The 20713-nt window shown below is 40.3% G+C and overlaps 1 protein-coding gene and 1 long non-coding RNA gene across 5 annotated transcripts in view; one reads left to right on the top strand and one right to left on the bottom strand.

Moving 5' to 3' along the window:
- Positions 1 to 20713, top strand: part of SNTG2 (syntrophin gamma 2) — a 218520-nt gene that overhangs the window by 114375 nt on the left and 83432 nt on the right. The gene's annotated exons all lie outside the window — the stretch shown is intronic.
- LOC308584552 lies at positions 7003 to 14487 on the bottom strand. Its single transcript, XR_014006912.1, has 3 exons — positions 14391 to 14487; positions 7848 to 8080; positions 7003 to 7295 (listed from the first exon to the last, which is right to left on the bottom strand). It is a non-coding gene; the product is annotated as an uncharacterized lncRNA (long non-coding RNA).

Raw genomic sequence — 20713 nt, forward strand, 5'->3', positions numbered from 1 at the left:
AAGTTCTTGTGCCTTGAAACTAAGAATTTGTAAAATATCAGGAAATGTTTAGTTAGCCATAGTTTCCTGTTTTATCCAAACTGTGAAACCATAATTATCAACTTTAGCACAAGCCATGCTATTAAATATGGTTTGAAACTGGTAACCATAGTTTCCTAGTAATGGCAAACAGCAGCAGCAACAACAACAATAACTATGGTTAACTAAAGGTTTTCTGGTTTAATTGTTCATGCTTCAAAATGGAGTGTAACAGGTTTGTTTGTGCAGGCAAGAACCTCAATCCTATCGGTGCCGAGATTAAGCTGAGATATGATTATCGAAATCAGCTCTGAAGCTTTTCCTAACCCTTTTTTATGCATTCTATACCTATATTTATTTTACCTTTTAAGCTTAAAGTGGAAACAACATTTCTCTCTCTCAGTAGTTATAGTCTTGTTAAATGCAATTTATAGACTTCAAGAGCAACACATCCTGCTTGGAAAAGCCAAGCACTCATTTTAAAAAATGCCCCTTTAACAGCACAGTTCTGGATATGTCTGCTCAAGCCTAAATCTCATCAAGAAATGGTCAGCCCTAGTGTTAGTTAACATTTTATTTAAAGGTAAAGGGACCCCTGACCATTAGGTCCAGTCGTGGCCGACTCTGGGGTTGCATCGCTCATCTCGCTTTATTGGCCAAGGGAGCCGGCGTACAGCTTCCGGGTCATGTGGCCAGCATGACTAAGCCGCTTCTGGCGAACCAGAACAGCGCACGGAAACGCCGTTTACCTTCCCACCGGAGCGATACCTATTTATCTACTTGCACTTTGACGTGCTTTCAAACTGCTAGGTTGGCAGGAGCAGGGACCGAGCAACGGGAGCTCACCCCGTCGTGGGGATTCGAACCACCAACCTTCTGATCAGCAAGCCCTAGGCTGTGTGGTTTAACCCACAGCACCACCCGCGTCCCCAGCATTTTCTTCACACAGAGATATAAAGAAAATGAGAGAGGCTGAGAGAGACATAGAGAAAGGGGGTCAAAACGTGTGGCTGTGTACACACTTTACATGTGAAGGACATTTTTCCTTCAAAGAATTCTGAGCACAGTTGTTTATTAAGGGTTGCTGGGTATTGCAACTCAATGAGGGGTAAACTATCGTGTCCAGAATTCTTTGAAGGGGTGGTTGGAAAATGTGCATTGAATGGGATTTAAAGTTATAGTGTGTGCACAGCATCAGCGTGTGTGAGAGAAAAAGGAGTGTCATAGAGGGAGAAAAGGGGAATGGTAGAAACAGAGAGAGAGAGGAAAGTGTGTCATTTTGCCCACTATTGGCTCTGCCCACAACTGATTTTCCTGTGGGTCAATGGAAAAAGCAGGTATCAAAAAGAAAGAGGCAAGCAGTGGGTGAGAGAAATAAGCATGAGAAGGGGAGAGCGAAAAGCAGGGGTGACTTTCCCCACTGTTGGTTCCAGTGGGCTCTTCCCATGGGTCAGTAACCCTTCATTGAAAACTGTGGAAGTGGCCCTTTTACAGGTGCGAGTTAATATTTGCTGAGCACTTGTAAAAAATGCATTTTTAAAAATTGTGGCTGTACCTACACTTTAGGGACACGGATGGAGCTGTGGGTTAAATCACAGAGCCTAGGACTTGCCGATCAGAAGGTCGGCGGTTCGAATCCCCGTGATGGGGTGAGCTCCCGTTGCTTGGTCCCTGCTCCTGCCAACCTAGCAGTTCGAAAGCACGTCAAAGTGCAAGTAGATAAATAGGTACGGCTCCAGCAGGAAGGTAAACGGCGTTTCCGTGCACTGCTCTGGTTCCCCAGAAGCGGCTTAGTCATGCTGGCCACATGACCCGGAAGCTGTCTGTGGACAAACGCTGGCTCCCTCAGCCTATAGAGCAAGATGAGCGCGCAACCCCAGAGTCGTCCATGGCTGGACCTAATGGTCAACTGTCCTTTTACCTTTACCTTTACCTATACTTTGGAGCTCTCTTTCTCTATTTACACTAGCAAGCCACTTTTGCTGTGTTCCTTTTGGCACCAACATTTTTTAGACAAGCCTGTCAAGACACGACGAGGCTACATGTGTTTTATTTCTTTTTAGCAACTGTCAGTTTTAATCATCTTCAGGATATTTTAAATACTTATTTTTTATCAATAATTTTAATGCTGCATTATATATTTTTGTAAACCACATAGAGGTTTATCACAATAAAGTGGTATATATGTTTTGTTATAAACAGAAGAAAGCGTTCCCCAGCCCTCATTTAATGCCAGTAACTAGTAAAATAATCATGTGTCTGAGGTAGGCGAATAGGACAAACACTTAAAGGTGCCCTTCTGGATCTCGTTTCCTCCCCTAAGCCTGAAAGCAGTTTCTCTCAGACTTAGAGCAGGCATTCCCAAACTCGGCCTTCCAGCTGTTTTGGGACTACAACTCCCATCATCCCTAGCTAACAGGACCAGTGGTCAGGGATGATGGGAATTGTAATAATAATAATAATAATAATAATAATAATAATAATAATAATAATAATTTATTATTTGTACCCCGCCCATCTGGCTGGGTTTCCCCAGCCACTCTGGGCGGCTTCCATAGAAACCAAAAATACACTAAAATATCACAGATTAAAATTGTAGTCCCAAAACAGTAGGAGGGCCGAGTTTGGGGATGCCTGCCTTAGAGGATCTTCTGTGAAGACTTATGCCTCACAGAGAACATCTTGTGAGACTGAAGGGAAATGAGTGGCAGGCTGCCTTCAGGCCTTTGTCATATTTTCAGCAGCTGTGACTGTATATTTGCTAGCAGTATAAGAGCAATGCACGCATGGAACCTGCAGTATCCAGTGATTTAAAAGGTTTGGCGTATGCGCCCTTCTTCCTGTCCTTTGATTCCTTTCATGAATACCTAAGAGGCCTAGCCTATGTGTATTGAGGGATTCGCTTCTACCATGACCTCTCCTTCTGCACCCTTCTTAGCCCCTCTACCTATTTTGCTAATGCAAGGAGCTGTGACCTAATTACATACTCTAGAGAAGTATAATCCTTCTCTCTGTTCACATTTGGATCACTGCTGAGCTTGTATGTCTGAAACAAATGTCACTGTTGAACCTATTCTTGTTACTTTGAACATCTCAAATACCATCCTGTTGTCTATTATAACAGCATTGTTTCATAAATATTTATTTTCGTGTTTTGGGTTCTGAACTTCAGTTATCAGCGCTCCTGATCTTACCTAATACAATTGCGCTCTTACTTTTAGTGCACTCACTCTCCTGTACTAATTTTCACAGAATTGTGGAGGCTGTCATTCTTTAAAATGCCAGAGTTGCATACCTTCCAACATTTCTCTGATGAAAATAGGGTTGCCCCATTCCATAATGATAATTTTACTATTTATACCCCGCACATCTTATTGGGTTGCCCCAGCACTCTGGGCAGCTTCCAACATATATAAAACATAATTGAACATTAAACATTAAAAAAACTTCCCTGTACTGTACAGTGGTGCCTCGCAAGACGAAAAGAATCTGTTCTGTGATTCTCTTCGTCTAGCGGTTTTTTCGTCTTGCAAAGCAAGCCCATTGACAGATTAGCGGATTAGCGCTATTAGCGACTTTTAGTGGCTTATCTGCTGATCGGATCAGCTGATAAGCAGCTTAGCGGCTTAGAAAAAGGGGGGGAAAGGAAAAAAACCCAGCAGGAACTCGCAAGACATTGTCGTCTTACGAAGCAAGCCCATAGGAAATTCGTTTTGCGAAGCACCTCCAAAACGGAAAACCCTTTCGTCTAGCGGGTTTTCCGTCTTGCGAGGCATTCGTCTTGCGGGGCACCACTGTACAGGACTGCCTTGAGATAGCTCAGGGGTCAGATAACTCCATACCCTCCAACATTTGTCCAATGAAAATAGGGACATCCTATGGAAATGCAGGATATTCTGGGATCAAATCTGAAACTGGGACATCTTCTCTAAATCAGGCATGTCCCTGGAAAATAGGGACATTTGGAGGGTCTTGAGTTGTCCCTTCTAGTACCTGGAAACCAGGAAACAAAACCTATTCCAAGTTTTAAATGAAATTTGCATTTGTCTATTGCAATTTCTTTCTGGTGGATTATCTGCCACTAGTATAGTATCTCTACAATGACAACCATTAATATTATTCTGAGAAGGGAAAATTACACCGCATGACATTACATTGCAAAAAGGATTAAAGAAAATCCAATAAAAGCATTTTTTGCTTCAAATCACTTACTTGACATGGTAAGAACTTAATAACTGAACAAAAGTCATGCCGAATTCATGATAATTTTGTCACATTATAAGAAGCTAAAATGATTATAGCGACTATTAGCAAGAATTTAATTTGAAACTTTATAGGCAATGTCCCTCTATTACCCAAGTGACTTGGATGATTTTTGTGAAAGGGGACCTAAGTTAGCAATTAATGTAAGGCCCATTCTTATGTTATCATCGTTAAACCAGTAAGAATGTGTGTGGTCTCATAGTATTGAAGTGATAAACTGAGGCTGTGCAATGAAGGAAAAAAGCAGTTAATGTAGACAGTAGAATACAACAGACAGAAGAACACTCTTGTTTTTATGCATATATTTAAGAAGGACACAAAACCGTGTGTCTAAAACCTGTTCTAAATCAAGTTTTTCTTAACTGTGTATTTTGAGGGGGGGAGCTCAGCAGTTCTTCTTCTTTCTTCTCTATCCTATGCCTGCTAAGTTCAACTTAACTTAATGGCAGCAACCCACTGGGGCTTCAAACCCACATGTGCTGTGAAAAAGCAGAAGACTCTTTGCTCTCATATACAGGGTTCATCGTTTTCCATATTTCCACTGGCTATATTGTAAGCACCATTGAATTTCACTGAACACTTTCCTGAAAGATCCCCAAACTGCTTTTCAGAAGGTTCAAGGAGCTACAGTGAAAAGGTTAAAAACCTAGTGGGTGGCTTTTTTTGTGGAGAACTGCCATAGTTCAGTGGTAGAGCACATGGTTTCCATACTGAAGGGTTCGATCCCTGAAATCATCAAGTAGGGCTACAAAATACCATTGTCTGAAAAGTCATGGAGAGTCACTGCGCGCCAGTGTAGCCAACCCCAAACTAGACAGGCCAATGGTTTGACCTGGTAGATGCTTTCAGTGCACAAAGTATGACATTTGCTTCTGTTAAAGACCATTCCTCAATAATCTGACTTTAATTGGGCCACTCAAATAATTATCCCTCCCCCACCAAAAAAAAAACCCTTCCAAATGTGTCTGAACATTGAACCCATCATGCCTTGGATTATTTAGTTGGTACAGAGAGTCATATGCAAAATTTTATTTATTGCATTTATTTATTACATTTATGTCCCATCTTTCCTTCAAGGAACTCAAGGTGGTATAGAGACTTCTCCTGCTTCCCATTTTATCCTCACAGCAACCCTAAAAGGCTGAGGGGCAGTGACTGGCCCAAGGTCACCTAGCGAGCTTCAAGGCGGAGTAGGGATTTCAACTCTGGCCTCCCAAGCTCTCTAACCACTACATCACACTGACTCTCAAAATCAGAATCGGAATTATTATTATTTGGGGGTGTTTGAAAATTAGGGAACAAATTATGTTCCTGCTGTCTTAACAGTGTTCCGTTGTCGTTTTCACTTTAAATCTTGTCAGTCTCTTGTGAGCTCAAATCAGCACAGTTCTCTCTTGCAAAAAAAATTATTTGCTTCGGTGCTCATACAGAACCAACTGATCACAGTTTATCTAGCTGAAACTAACAACATCTGTTATCGCTCTCAGGAGGAGGCTCCCCCCCCCCACTTCCCAAACCCCAGCAAATATTAATTTGTATCATAAGGCAATATTAACAAATATCCATTAACAACCGTCCATTTTATAGTATTCTCCCTGAAATCTACCAAGGCTTTATTTTACAGCTACATCTAACAGGTTAGCTTTGTCTGCACCCAGAGAACTGTTGGTTTGCTTCACAGCAGCTCAAGGAGTATCTGATCTTTAGGAAGCTAGTCAAAAGCAATGCCCTATCCAAGCCCTTGCCGATAGGAAATGGCAACATTGCACCAGCTTTCCTTTGGTCCTGAAAGACCATTGTATGAGTGAAGGAAGGCAACATTGAAAGGATTATCTACACCAGCCTTTCTCAACCTGTGGGTCCCCAGATGTTGTTGGACTACAACTCCCATCACCCCTAGCTAGCAAGGCCAGAGTGCAGGGATGATGGGAGTTGTAGTCCAACAACATCTGGGGACCCACAGGTTGAGAAAGGCTGGTCTACACCTTCATTCTTTCTCGTTTCTCAGCAGTACTATGCAAGTTCACTTTAATACACTTGTGTCATGTTGGAATTAGGAAACATCAGGTCCAGTGGCTGCCTGCATGTGAGAGACTACTAGAGCAGAGTTCTATTTTTGCCAGAAGCCACCCATCAAATTATGCCATATTATGGCCTCATGATGGCAAGGCATTGGGATCTTTTACCCTGAACCTTTTAGTTGCTATATCTATATGAGGGATGGGGAATTGGTGGCTCTTCAGATGTTGCTGGACCAAAATTCCCATTATCCCTGACCGTGAGTCATGCTGGCTGGGCTGATGGGAGTCTGCTGAGGTATGAATTTGTTCTGTTGGTTGAAACCGCTTTTCATTTGCATTCTGATTTGATTCTCCTGTTGCTTCACCTATGCAGTTTCAGTTTTGAGTGCACTCCAGAAAATGAAAAACACTCAAGAGTGAATTGGGATGTTTGTAGATGTCCTTAGATTTAAAATGACACTTTACCATGTGTCTACCTCTGCTGAGTTTCACATCTGAACCGACTGGTAGTTAACAAGCAGTTGTTTCACCCTCAAGGGTGAATTGCTATATGAACCAAGAAACATTTTATGTGAACTTGTCGTCAACTTTACACCAAAAGGATGGATACAGAACAGGTCTTGTACACAAAGGGGAAAATATGAACTTCTGCAGAATAAGTAAGCCCTATGCCCAAGACAAACACAGTGGAAGCTGAATACAGATCTGTATTGCTACAGGAAGGGAAAGTAGGCAGGACTTTCAGCTTTGCTTGCTGTAGACTATTGCATTCTGTAAAATACTGTACAGATTCAGGCTCAGTTGTATTAGCCACTGCATTCAGATGCAGGAGCCTTTTCAACCATTCTTGATTCAGATGCTGCAGAGAAATAGAATTGGGTATCACCAGTGTACTGATGACACCTCACTCTAAATTTCCCGGTGCCCATGCCCAATAGCTTCATGTAGATTGGAAAGAGCCTGGGGGCCAAAAAAGCACTCATCCAGCACTACCTCCTGGGACGTATAGATGTTTAAAAGCTTGGCCTAATTTTGCAGCTGCCCCTTACTTAACTAACATCACTAACGAAGCCTATAGATGGGCTTTCTCTAGAGCCCGCTTTGAGACAATGCCCTCAGTACTGCTTTACGGCAAATTCACGCGGGTTCCAATGCATGCGCGTCTCTGCCCTTGTATGTCTAATAAGGTAGAATCTGTCACACACATTCTTCTATCTTGCGAATTTTATAGTGAAGAACGAGTTCAACTTATTTTACCGCTTCTATCAAAATTTATACCCCTTCAATATTATTTGGAATCCTCCCCTGAAATTCTTCGAAAATACCTCCTGGAAGATTCCTCAAGCTCAATATCATATGAGGTGGCTAAATTTTGCACTTTAGTAATTAGGAAGCGTAAATCTCTTCTGTTGAATGGCACACTGCGAAGTTCCCTTGTGTAACCTTTTTTCTTTTCTGAGGTTGTTGCTGATTTCTTGTTGTCTGATCTTGTGGTGTTTAGTGTCACTGGCTTTGGCCGCAATAAAACTTGAAAACTTGAACTACCTCCTGGAGATAAGATAGGAACCACTGTAGAACAGTTCCACCAATGCCAATTGCCTGTAGATGGTCCGGGAGGATCCCATGGTATCAAAAGCCAATGAGAGATCTAGCGAGAGCAACAGGTTCACAATCCCCATCCATCAGGGCAACCAAAGCAGATTCAGCACCAAACTGGTGATCTGTGATGAGACTTCGAAGAACAGTAGAAGCAGCAACTGCTTCATCATAATCTAAGGCTTGAAAGTGTGAGAGAAAAAGAAATTAGAAAATCAGTTGTGAGATTGGCATACAGTGGAGGTCACTTTGAGGCATGAACCATCCACAAAGACACTAAATCATCCACAGATAAAAATACCCACCGGCATTGGAACTTCTTGATGTGCAGAATGTTCAGCAGAACATTCCCAGTGTTTTAAATCTTCTTTATTCCTGGATTTTTGCAATATACTCTGCAATTTTCATTTGTTGGAGTCTGGAGTGACTAACAGTGAGATTTAGGACCTTTTGCCATTGTAGCAGATCCTATCTGAGGAGTGCTTTGTCCACAGAGATTCGCATAACAGCATACCTGATGTCTTTTTAGTGCTTAGTGAAGGCATTTTTAAACTTTAGCTGGACTTCCTAAAACTTCTAAGATATTTTAGACCTCTTAGATTTTGAGTCTGTATATTGTGTGCTATGTTGTGACTGCTTGTAATGCCTTTGATTCCAAATATTTTCCTAATTTTTGTATTGTTGTGCTTTTAATTTCTGCTTTGAATGTTTTCAGACTAAATAAATAAGCAAATGTAGCATAATACAGTGGTACCTCGCAAGACGAATGCCTCGCAAGACAAAAAACTCGCTAGACGAAAGGGTTTTTTGTTTTTTGAGCTGCTTCGCAAGACGATTTCCCCTATGGGCTTGCTTCGCAAGACGGAAACATCTTGCAAGTTTGTTTCCTTTTTCTTAACACTGTTAATACAGTTGTGACTTGACTTCGAGGAGCAACTCATAGAACGCAGTGTGGTAGCCTTTTTTGAGGTTTTTAAAGACTTTGGTGATTTTTGAAGCTTTTCCAAAACTTTTCCGACACCGTGCTTCGCAAGACGAAAAAATCGCAAGACGACAAAACTCGCGGAACGAATTAATTTCGTCTTGCGAGGCACCACTGTAGACTTTTTCAGACCATATGGTTATATGAAGCAGGTGTAAACTAACGTATTTTTTTTTCATTCCCGAAGATTGCTTCAGAGGTGTGTGTAGAAATATTTTCAGTGTTCAAATAACCCATTTAATAAATGCATACAAAATCTTTTTAGGGGCATGGGGGAAGGGATTAAATCTGTCAACACTATTTGACTTTCTTTTCAATTGGGATAAAATACTCCCCATGTATAGTCCTATTCATACAAATTTCTATATAATAGTATTTCTATAGCTGACTCAATGACAATACTACAATTAAGTGGATATTGGCATCCTGTAGAAGTTTTCCCAGCTGTGTTCAAGCTTCTTGCCCATGAACTATTTTTACATGGGGCAGGCAGCCAAGGGGTCTGGGCCTAATCAAAAGGATATTTCCCATGGAGTTAGCATTGTGCTGGAAGGGTAAAGAATTCCACCAGGCCCTGAGCATGTGATTGGGTCATTCAAACATTCTCATAGCTACAAAAGAATTGCGCACAGCTAAATGCCTCCCACAATGGCTGGGAGAAAGTCTTATATGTGCTATTATCTCCACCCTGTGGTGTGGGGAAATTGAGAATGTCTCTATATTCTTTGAATTTGGATGAGATTCTTCTAGAGCAACAAATTACCAGGAGGCATTGTTCCCTTTAAAAGCAAACCTAGGTGGGCAATTGATTAATATGATTGGTGACAAAATGGGGCCACTGAGAAACAACAGAGAAGTATCAGCATGCTCAAGTGACAACAGAAAGAGTAAGCATAAATCAGAATGGACATATATTTCTGTGAAGTGGGTCATTGTCACAGAGGAAGTGCCTAATTCAGCATTTCTCTTACGCCCAAGTCCAGCTCAGTAGCTAATGAATCACTTTTTCTCATTGTGTGTTAAAATACCAGATTAGTAGTGGGAAGACTTTGCTGCACTAGCTCAAACTCATAAATGAGTCAGTATATCCACATATATGGTTCTTTGTCTTAAAAGCATGGATCAGACACTATAGGGAACCATGTGAACGCTAAGTGAATGTCATGGGCCAGGAGGCAGCTTCGCCTGCTGATCAGCAGCCTGAAGGAGGAGAAGGGGGAGAAGTGACTCCACCTGAAGCTGATCAGCCTTCACAGAGAAGAAGGCACTGATGAGAACCAGCTGGGTCTGGCCTTTAAACAGAGCTCTCAGCAGCAGTCAGATGCTGGAAACAGCACCTGTAATTCCCCACTGCTTCCTGCTCTCCATCTGGATTTCTTGACCTCTGGACTGGACCCTTGGCTCTGTGATCCTCTGGATTCCCTGCCTTTGTATGTGGGTTCTACTCTCAGGCAAGACTTCCTCAGAGACTCTCAGCCCCTGTTTGATGAGCAACAGGACTTGGACCAGGTACGACAGTGAATGATTCTGCCTGCATCTTGGGATCAGATATTTCCCCTTTCCTTCTGTTCCTTCTTCAAATGGCAAAAGAGGGGATTGAAAACTTCGCATTTATGCACGATCAAGGCACACACAACTGTGCATGTGTGCATCACCATGAAACCAGAAAGGGGAGCAAAAAATGGCCCTAAAAGAAAATGACAGAAATGGTGTCTAGCAATCCCACGAGCCCTTGCACCAACTTTTGAGTCCTATGGACATTTCAAGTTTGAGAAAGGAGGTTTGGAGAGAGCGATTGTGGTGGAGTTTGTGGTTTTTTTTGCATTTTCAAAGGGTTTCCATAGGTTTAGAGCAAGGGTAGGCAACCTAAGGCCTATGGGCCGGATGCGGTCCAATCGCCTTCTCAATCTTGCCCACGGACAGTCCAGGAATCAGTGTGTTTTTACATTAGTAGAATGTGTCCTTTTATTTAAAATGCATCTCTGGGTTATTTATGGGGCATAGGAATTCCTTCATTATTTTTTTCAAAATATAGTCCAGCCCACCACATGGTCTGAGGGATGGTGGACTGGCCCACGGCTGAAAAAGGTTCCTGACCCCTGGTTTAGAGGGTGTTTGCAGGCTTTTTCAATGGTTTTCCCAATATATACGATTTCACTTAAACATGCAATTCCTTGGAACGTAAGCCCCATGTAAATGGGGAGTGGCCTGTACTTTGCTTTCAAACTAACCATAATTCCCTTGTCATCTGAACTTGGAGAACTGTGATTTGTTTAAACTATGATTTGAAACATGCCAGGGTCTGAATTTATAATCGGAGATGTGTTCTCACTCATGTTGCCTTCAAGCCTCTCTTCAGGCTTGCATGCTCAATTTCTTCCTCTCCTGTGGTATGTGAAAGAGGGTGAAGAGGAAGAAATCGAGCATGCAGGCCTGAATCTTGTGTAAGCTGAATCGTTATTTCTTATTTCATCTGATTTAGCCCAATAAGGTAAAATCTCTATTGTGTCTTCCTATTCACTATGTGACCAATACATTACTTTGCTGTGAACTTTTTTCTTCTGCTGTACAGTAGGGTTGCCATATTTCAGCAAGCCAAAAAGACACCTTTGCTGACTTCTAACTACCAGTCACTGTGACAACTCTCATTTTAAATACTCCTAAATGTAGGCCACAGAAGCATTGATACATTGCTCATAGCCATGTTCTTGAATCTGTAGTGCAAGTGAGCATTTTTGTCAATGTGTAACCTTCTTCCAACTCTACCATTCTGATTCTATGACTGCGGGGGGGGGAGGATTTTGAGGGTCATACGGATGAATTTGAATTTGAGCTGAACATGAACCATGTTGTATGTGTGTGTTACATATATGTGTGTGTATATACCGCCATACATATGTACAGTATATCTGGTGTGCACAAACCAAACCAAAATACCCAGATCTTTTGCCCAATTTTAAAAATCTGCCTGGACAGAAATTGTGACCCTGAAAAAAGAGGATGTGTCCAGGGGAAATCATACATATGGCAACCCTACTGTGGAGCTCATAATGGAGTTTTCTAATGCTTCAGTTACAAATCTTTAAACAAAAATTATGCAAAAACTAAATGCTATTCAGTGCTCCATGCCAAGTATTCTCAGGAATATGCCTTTCCCCTTCCCTATTTAAAAATATCAAGTATGTGTCCATAAGGCTTCTAACAGTTTCCTTCCTTATGAACCAGACTGTGAAAATTTGCCCTTAGGCTTCAGCAGAACTGTTTTGTTTTGCACTATTTCATTCATATTTGCCATTTGATGTTTAGAAGTTTCACAAACTCTCTATATTGATTAGAAAAGTATTCATTAAAATTACAGGCATCAAAAACACCTGGTTTTGATAGGGTTGGGTGAAATGCCAATTATCTTTGTCATGCCAAAAAGCCCCCCAACAAGGCTTGCTTATTTATTTATGGCATTTTAAAAGACCCTTCAATCAAATTTCCTGCACCAATACATAAAAAGAAAACATACAGCCAAATTATTAGCATTAAGTAACATCGCAATAAACTAATAAGGTAACAAATCTCAAAGGAGCATTAAAAAAACCCAACAGAATCAAAATTAAAGCTGAAAAGTTTGGCAAAATAAGGTATTTGGTCTTGGGGGGAAAAACAATGTAAGCACCAGATGAACTTCTTATTATGTTTTTGTTTTGAAAAGGGAATTTCACAATGGGTCTCCGTACATTAGATCTAGTTTAGTCCTAAATCCTTTGCATTATCTTGGCTTGGATCACAGATACAGTGGCCATTCATTAGCTGAATATAGATCAGTAAACAATCTGTTTCAGAGATATTCTTCAAAAATTGTCAAGGACACATTAAAGGTAGAAAAATCTTAAATAATAAAGAAGTATAACAAGCATTAAGTTAACTCTAAGTTAACTATAAGTTAAAACGTTAACTTAAAAATAAAGTAAAATGCTTTCAAATTCACAGAAATCGTGACCTACGCATGTTCCCCAACTGGCTTCCTTAAGGCAACTATCTCTTTTTCCTGAGTCAAAGGCTCCTATGTCATATTGCATTAAAGTCAGCAGTGAGAGTTGTACTTTTCTCTAATACATGAAGAAGGGTATATTCATAAAAGAACGAGATGAAGCAAGGAACACAAATGTGTTTTTCAATAAAATGTATAGTTAGCCTACTTAAGACAGTAGATAGAAACCACAGATGGTCAAGCATGCTGAAATTCAGTGAAATCAATATCGCTTAAAGTACTTGAAGGCTCTTTGAATTGTAACCATTTCCTTATTGTGTTAATCAAGTCAACAGTCCAATAAACAGTATCATGCTCTTGAGACCCACATCTCCTGCTGCCCACACTCAGAGTTTTGAATTATTCAAAAGGATGGCTGAGAAATGTGTGATAGCTAGTATCAGTAATAAAGTTTTTAGACCCACAAATGCATATTCCAAAATTGAAGATGATGTTAATGTTGAGGAGAAATAATTGGAAAGACATTCTGGAGGAATCTTATATTACTCCAGCTTCTAGATCTTTCATAAATTCCTATAAAACATGTTATCCAGCAGGATGTTGAGCTTTATTGGGTATCATTTGTATATACAAAATTTCATGTGCAATCTTCTTCTTGTGTGTTTTGGCTGCTGCAGTATTTTACAGTGTACCACAATGAGTAGGGATGATATGTCAATTATGGTTTGCTTTACGTTTCTCTTTTTTTCCAACCTTAAATCAATTTCTCCACATTTTGTTGCTATATGTGAAAACCCATCAGCATTTTAGAGCCAATTTTACCCAACAAGCAAATGTTTATATGCAGTTTCCACTATAGTACACATTTTGACAAGTGTTTTTTCCCCCCTAATTGGCTTTTTGTGTGTGCTATTTTCACCAGTATGGTCATTTTATGTATGCATCCCCCTAAATATGCATTTTTAGTAAAAGTTACTTGTTTTGGTTGGTGAGCAGTGTAGCAAAATTAAGTTTAAAATTTTGGAGGACACTTGTTTTTCAGTTCACATATTGTTGTGGGAAGTGTAAATTTGATAGATTCATCTTCAAATGAGACCTGAACTGAATATCTCCCCATCTCTATAGTGAGTGGGTGTGTGCATAATGTGTTACTGTCTGGTTTTCTGCAAACAAAATATTTATTTATTTCATAAAATTTATATGCCGCTTGATTGTAAAAAAAACCTGAAAGCAGTTTACAGAAAGAAGAATAAGAATAAATATGTTGAGACTGATATGACTGAAAGCCAATCAACAATTCCTGGCTAAACCTCCTTTGGGGGGCGGGAGTTGGAACTCTTGACTCATCATGTTAAGTGATAAAGGATCCCTACACACACCTTGGTAGAGCACATGTAAGCCTGCTCCACCCCTTTCCATGACATTTTGGGGCTAGTTCCAGGTTCGGCACCATGTGTATGCATGATCACATGACATTTGGGCATGCCTAAATCAGGAGTTGTGTACAATATAAATAGTATAATTTTACCTCTGTGCTTTCATGCTGATAGCAACCCCCTAAAAGGACAACTGATGATGAGAGAAGGACAATGATCCATGATTGGTCCAAGACAGTCAGCAAGGGGATTAGTTTATTTACCTGAAATAATATTTATCCCACTTTCCCCTCTCCGAGACTGCCAAGGCAACAAAAAAATGCAAAACAGTAAAAGTAATAATAGAACAATGGCAGTCGTTTAAAAGTTCAGTGGTGAAATGCATAACCATGGCAACAAATAGCAAATGGATAGCTCTAAAGAATCAATTCTCACAAAGCCCAAAGGCCTGTCCAAACAGCCAAATCATTACAGTGTGTTGACAGGCAGGCAGTGCCAGGTAGGCCTCTATTGGAAAGACATTCCCTATCTGGTTCATCTGTTCTTTTGGAAGAGAAGAAAGTGTGGAATATTAGAGGCCAAACTCAGGTGATACCTGTGTATAAAGCTTGCCTTTCCTTAATAATTAGAAATGCAAAAAGTGGAATAATTCCACTATTACTGATTAAGCAGATGAGCTCCCCTTTGCTGCTTATCTCTCTGCAGCCTCCCCTTTATCAAACACAATCTTTTTTTCAGTAGCATTGTTTCATTGCATTCTTTTCCCATTGAGAACATATAAATAGGGTCTTACACAAAATTCACCCTGATTTTTTTATATATAAAATGTGATTCATAAGTGAATAATAATAACAACAAACGTTGCTGTCACTCATTTGGGAGATTTAACAAATTGATAATTATACACATAATCAGAAAGAAGAAGAGAAGAGATACCTCCCAACCCATAGCTTGTGCTGCCTATTTTCCCCCTTCTAAATACTACTACTAATGCCAAATAGAATGCCCTTTCCATTTTCCCCAGCAGTCTTTGCCCACCATCTGGAGATAATTCTACCTATTTCTGTATTGGGAGAAGCAGGTTATTTTCATAATTTATAACACAACCCACAGCTTCCAAGTTCATCTTGTGGTCTTTTATACCTTGCCTTTATTGCACTGCTTACTGCTAGAGAAAGTGGGACTTCTTCCTTCCCAATAATCTGTGTCTAACTCCTTCCATATCTCTCAGTTCCATGGAAAACATGTTGATACTGGCAGCACATGCAAGGTAGCCATCTTGGAAGAGGATGGCCAAGCTGGCAAGGCAAATGATCATCCAGGGAATACAGACACCCTCACTTAAGATGGGAACTGCGTGATCTGGCCATTATTATAGCCTGTAATTTATAGGTGTGTTATTAGACGTCGTCTCGTATTCTCACAGCAGAGGTCTTAAATTAACTGTTTGTGTTAGTGCTTATGTTTAACAGCAGACAAGTATTATAATTAAGTGAAGCAAAACAAGTGGCCACTTAACCCTCAACCAGTGGATCTAAGTAGAGATGAGACATTCTTGGAAGAAAACTAGAACTTTATTTGTTTACACTCAGTGAAGTTGCAGCTTAATGGTTGCTTTTGAAAGGCACAACACTTTGTTTCAAGCAAACGGTCTTTGTGGAGATATTGAAGATCTTTCTTAACTTCAGGCTTTAAAGCTGTCACTGGACACATAAATTCTTTCTAGCACGGCTGTTGCCTTACACTACCCATAAAACAGTCCCAGACCCTTCTAGAATCCTAATGGTCCCCTCAGGTAAATAGAACCTATCTCAAACTGAGAGCCAATTCACTATCTGTCCCCACTGACAGATAACTCCTATAGGAATCTATTCAGTTAGTCAGAGTCCCCTGCCCACGTATGTCTAATCTCAGCATCTAACTTGAATTCAGCTCTCTCTCTCTCTCTCTCTCTCTCTCTCTCTCTCTCTCTCCCTCTCCCTCTCCCTCTCCCTCTCCCTCTCTCCCTCCGTCCCTTCTGGTTGACTGACCAACTTGCTATCTCTCCCTGGTTGGCAGACATCATCAGGAGGCAGACCCAGGGCCTGTCCATCACAGTGGGCATCATAGCCATCAGAGATATGGTTGCAACACTCCGAAATAAAAACCTTTCATACTGACTAAATAAGCATACTTCTCTTTACTGCTCATCTATGTTCAGCCTTTCCTTCACCCCCCACTCACTCATCCTCTTTCTTTGTATGTCATTGTTTCGTAGTGTTCTTTTCCTATTCAGCACATACAAATGGGTCGACACAAGATGATTGCGTTTGGATTTGAAAATAGCATAATGCAGTTTAAGTGTTATGTCTAGACAGCAGAGTGTGAAATGGGACGTAACCTTGTTGGTTTTCCTATATTCTGCAGCAGACAGCATCATTGATTTTATTGGAAGAAGGGTGTGTGTGTGTGTGTGTTTAATATTTAAAGCTGTAAGTGTTTGGAGCAACCTGTGCTAGTCACAGCTGAACAAGAGATTGCTGTTCACTGCTTGCCAGCCTGCAAAGCTGATGTAGGCATTTGTTCTCTCAGGCCCTACCAATCATTCAACTTTGAAGCTACCTAATTGCTGCTGGCACTTTCAATGGAAAGGGATGTGCCGTGGTGAGAGGAGCAATTCATTTCTTTATGGACTACCTTGGTGAATAGTATCCTTAGCAAGAGATCGCAATTCTCTCTTGATTTATAATAAGAAATAAACTGAGTCTTTATGATCCAGAGGTTAATTAGGCCCATCATTAGTCAGTGCTTTAGGACATGTTATCTTTCAGAAGCTGACAAAGGCGGAGGGAACTATGGTATTATCCAAGGAAGGCTACAACTTCTTGGAGCATATTGTCCAGCAGCCAGCTATTTCCCTTTCTGATAAACAGCCTCATCAACCTAGTTTAAAGTCCAGAGCAGTTCAGTGAGCTGGGCTCTGAGTTAAGTCTATCTTTCCTTAAAATACCATGGGTTTGTAGCCAGTGTTGTATGAGCTGTGGACTTAACAATGAACAAATGTCAGGTAACTTGGTGCAGAAGTAAACTGATTGATTCACCCCTAATCTCCGTGTTAGAGAACTGCACATTCATCTAGGAATCACCACAAAGGAATAGTACAGAAAGTGGTACAGGACATGGCAATATGGAATACTCCAGCTCTAGCCATGCCTTCACATCTTTCCTTAGCTTAGTGAAAAATGAATGGGCCTCTGCATATACTGAGCACTTTGTGATTGCCTGCAACTAAGTCCTACAACTGATTTGTAAAAAGGAATGGGAATAGATTAGGGTAATGTGTTTTTTTCTATTGGCATAAAGGTTGCTTTTCAGAAGAATCATCAGAACAACACTTCAAAAGAGAAATCAGTCCGGAATGTAGCAACATCCGTTCCATATTTGGTGTTTCCTTTTTCGTTTTCACTGTAATAATTTCTTGCTGCAGTATTTTTAGGGGTGGAAGAACCTTGTCTTTTATTTCTCCCTTACTCAGAGCATACCAAAGCACCAACAGAATGCGCAAACTTAACTGCATCTTTGTTTATATATTGAATTTGTGTTAAAAGCTTCTTTTGCCATAAAGCATCTATTATTTAACGACCTTCTGTATCATTAATTCTTTCCTGTAGCAACAGAAATTGATTTCCTTCCACTTTCAGAATGTGAAGATCTGTTTGGCCTGCCTTTTAGCCATCACATGTGACCCTATAAGATGGTGAAAAACCAGCAGCTTTTAATAAATAACATGTTGGTAGCTTTTGTTGGAACCTACGTTATTTCCTTTTTATTTAAAGGTGCACTCCTATATACACTTAATTGGGAGTGAGTCCTGTTGAACTCAAAGGATTGCACAGTTATTGGATATGTTTTTAGTTTAAATAAAATTTGTTACACATTGAAGAGTAAAAACATTACGGTGGCATAAACTTTCATGGGCCTGAACCCATTTTGTCAGATGAATGAAATCTTTATTGGTCTATAACAATGCGCAAGGAAGGTGCTTGCCATTTTCACACAGAGCCAAGTGCAGAGAATGTCCAGTGGGAAAAGATAAGAAATAAAATTGAAATGGATCCAGTCAAATCCATTGGCAAAGCAAAATGAACACTGATGATTACTTTTGGTAATGAGCTAGCCTTTCTTAGTCTCTGTTCAGTCCAGTCCTGTTGGTGTCATATCTGCAAACTTTGTGGCTTGACTCCAGAAAAAAACCCCACATGTCACAATTTATTATTATAAACATATGTCATAATATGTTTAGGATGCTGCGAGATTCTGCTTTGCATTCACATTTTTCATATTGCTGTTATTCCAAGGAGCTTACAGTGGGCACATTGCGGTTAGAAAACCTTCGTCTCTCCAGATGTTCCTGGTTGAATTGATCATTCCTGACGATTGATCGTGTTGGCTGATGGGAGCTGAAGCCCAGCAACATTCAAAGGGCCTCAGATTCTCTATCCATGGTGGACTGGGTTCTTTCCACATGGCTGGCATTTCTTCAGGTCACATGACATTACGTTACATGCTTTTGCTCCTTTGAGAGAGGTGATTGATCCTTTTATCCCTGTATCTATCCCAATCTTTGACACAAATAGAGTTTTAGGGGTTCGTCATGTTCATTTTTCTCTGGCAACCTCTATTTGTCAGCCCCAATTTCTACTTTGCTACTATGAAGAGGGGTGTCAAGAGAGTCATTTTGGAAGAGATAGGTGCTGGCCAGGCTAAGGGATGCTTAACCCTTCTCCTACTCACTTTCTTTCCACCGCTTCTCTGACACTTTCCCCACTCAGAGTTCAAGTTCCATGTTTGCGACAGAAAGTTGAATGAAACATCATCCAAATTCATGATAAACCAATCTTCTAGTCTCTCCAGAGGGGCTAAGAACACAGTAAATATTCCTAAGATGACCAGGTTTGCTGACCATCCAAATATGCTATGATCATTGGATGCATCACACATCATCCTGATGTTCAGGGTCAAGAGCTACCAAATAATTAGGGTCAGAGCATTATGCTGATAATTTGAAAATACTGCATATTGACCTCTTTTTAAACTGATATAGAGTTGTGTTTATTAATACTGCTTATACAGAACAGAGGTTGCAAATGACAAAAAAGAACTCTTCCCTATTAACTGATAAAATTGGAATGAGTGACATGATTTGCCATAAAATTATAACTCGTTGCTATAGCATACTAACAGGATTTCCCTCCTCCATTATTACAATATTCTTGATTATTCAACAAATGATCTGGAGAGCAATTGTGAGTCCATTTACTCTTTCAGAATTAGAAACAGTTTTGTCAAAAACTTAAAAGCATCAGATGCAGCTTTGAAAGCTTCATTATCATGCAGATTAGTAGATAGGGGGCAAAGTGATTAGCTGATGTGGCTAGTCTGGAAAGAAGACATCAATTCATTCCAGACCCTAAAGTGGATATTAATAGAGTTCAGGAAGGCACGTTTGCCACCCTGAAAAAGATAAGGAAATAAATACCTTCTCATTTAAACATGGGCAAAAACTCAACCCACAATTTTGTTAACCTCTACATAGAATATTTTACACCAAATGGAATATATATATATATATATATATATATATATATATATATATATATATCATATCATTGGCATTGTCCAAAAGAGAGCATTTTAGAAACAAATAATTTTATTTCTTAATATAATTGAAAATGATATAGCGGACAAACAGCAGTTAACAGATAAGGTAATAACCTCTTTTGAAGTTATGGGAGGTTTTGGTAGTTCAAGTCTGAATCAGACACCACAACTGGTATGAAGAATGGATCCTTTCCTCCCCTCTGGTTTGATCAGTGTTTCCCAAAGTGGGTGATACCGCCCCCTGAGGGGGTGCTGGAATGATCCAGACGGCTGTAGTAGCCTCAGGTGCAATTGGGGGCGTTGAATAAAAATAAGGGGGCAGTGGAAACATAAAAAAGAGAAGAAAATTTTGAAAAACCGTTTGTGCATGTTTCATCTGTTGTGTAATGACGTTTACTGCCAAGTCAGGCACCGTTGCGGGTTGGTGACAACGGCTCCCCTGGATCCAATGATTGTGCTGCAAGCAAAGGGGTTTATAGGGCTTGGGTGAACCCTTTTCAGCTCCACTCAGGCCCAGGAAGTGGATCACAGCTTGCCCTGGGGCAGATCAGGCTATTACTCTGAGTAAACATATATAGGATTGAGCTTCTTGTTAACTTGTTTTTCAAGAAGTTGTAGGTAGAAATACAGATAACATAAAAATACAAATTTGTCACTGCATCTTTCTGTTCGCTTAAAGAAGGTAGATTTCCAGGGTGTGCTGAGTATTTATTTATTTTTCTGAAAAGGGGATGATAGGCCAATGAGTTTGTGGACCTCTGGGTTAGATTACCTGGCAGTTCTAGTTTTGGAGCGGGCTCTTGACCTATTGGTAAATCTCATGTTTTGCACATAG

This window comes from Podarcis bocagei, assembly GCF_964188305.1.
Source record: "Podarcis bocagei genome assembly, chromosome: 3".
NCBI classification, from domain to species: domain Eukaryota; kingdom Metazoa; phylum Chordata; class Lepidosauria; order Squamata; family Lacertidae; genus Podarcis; species Podarcis bocagei.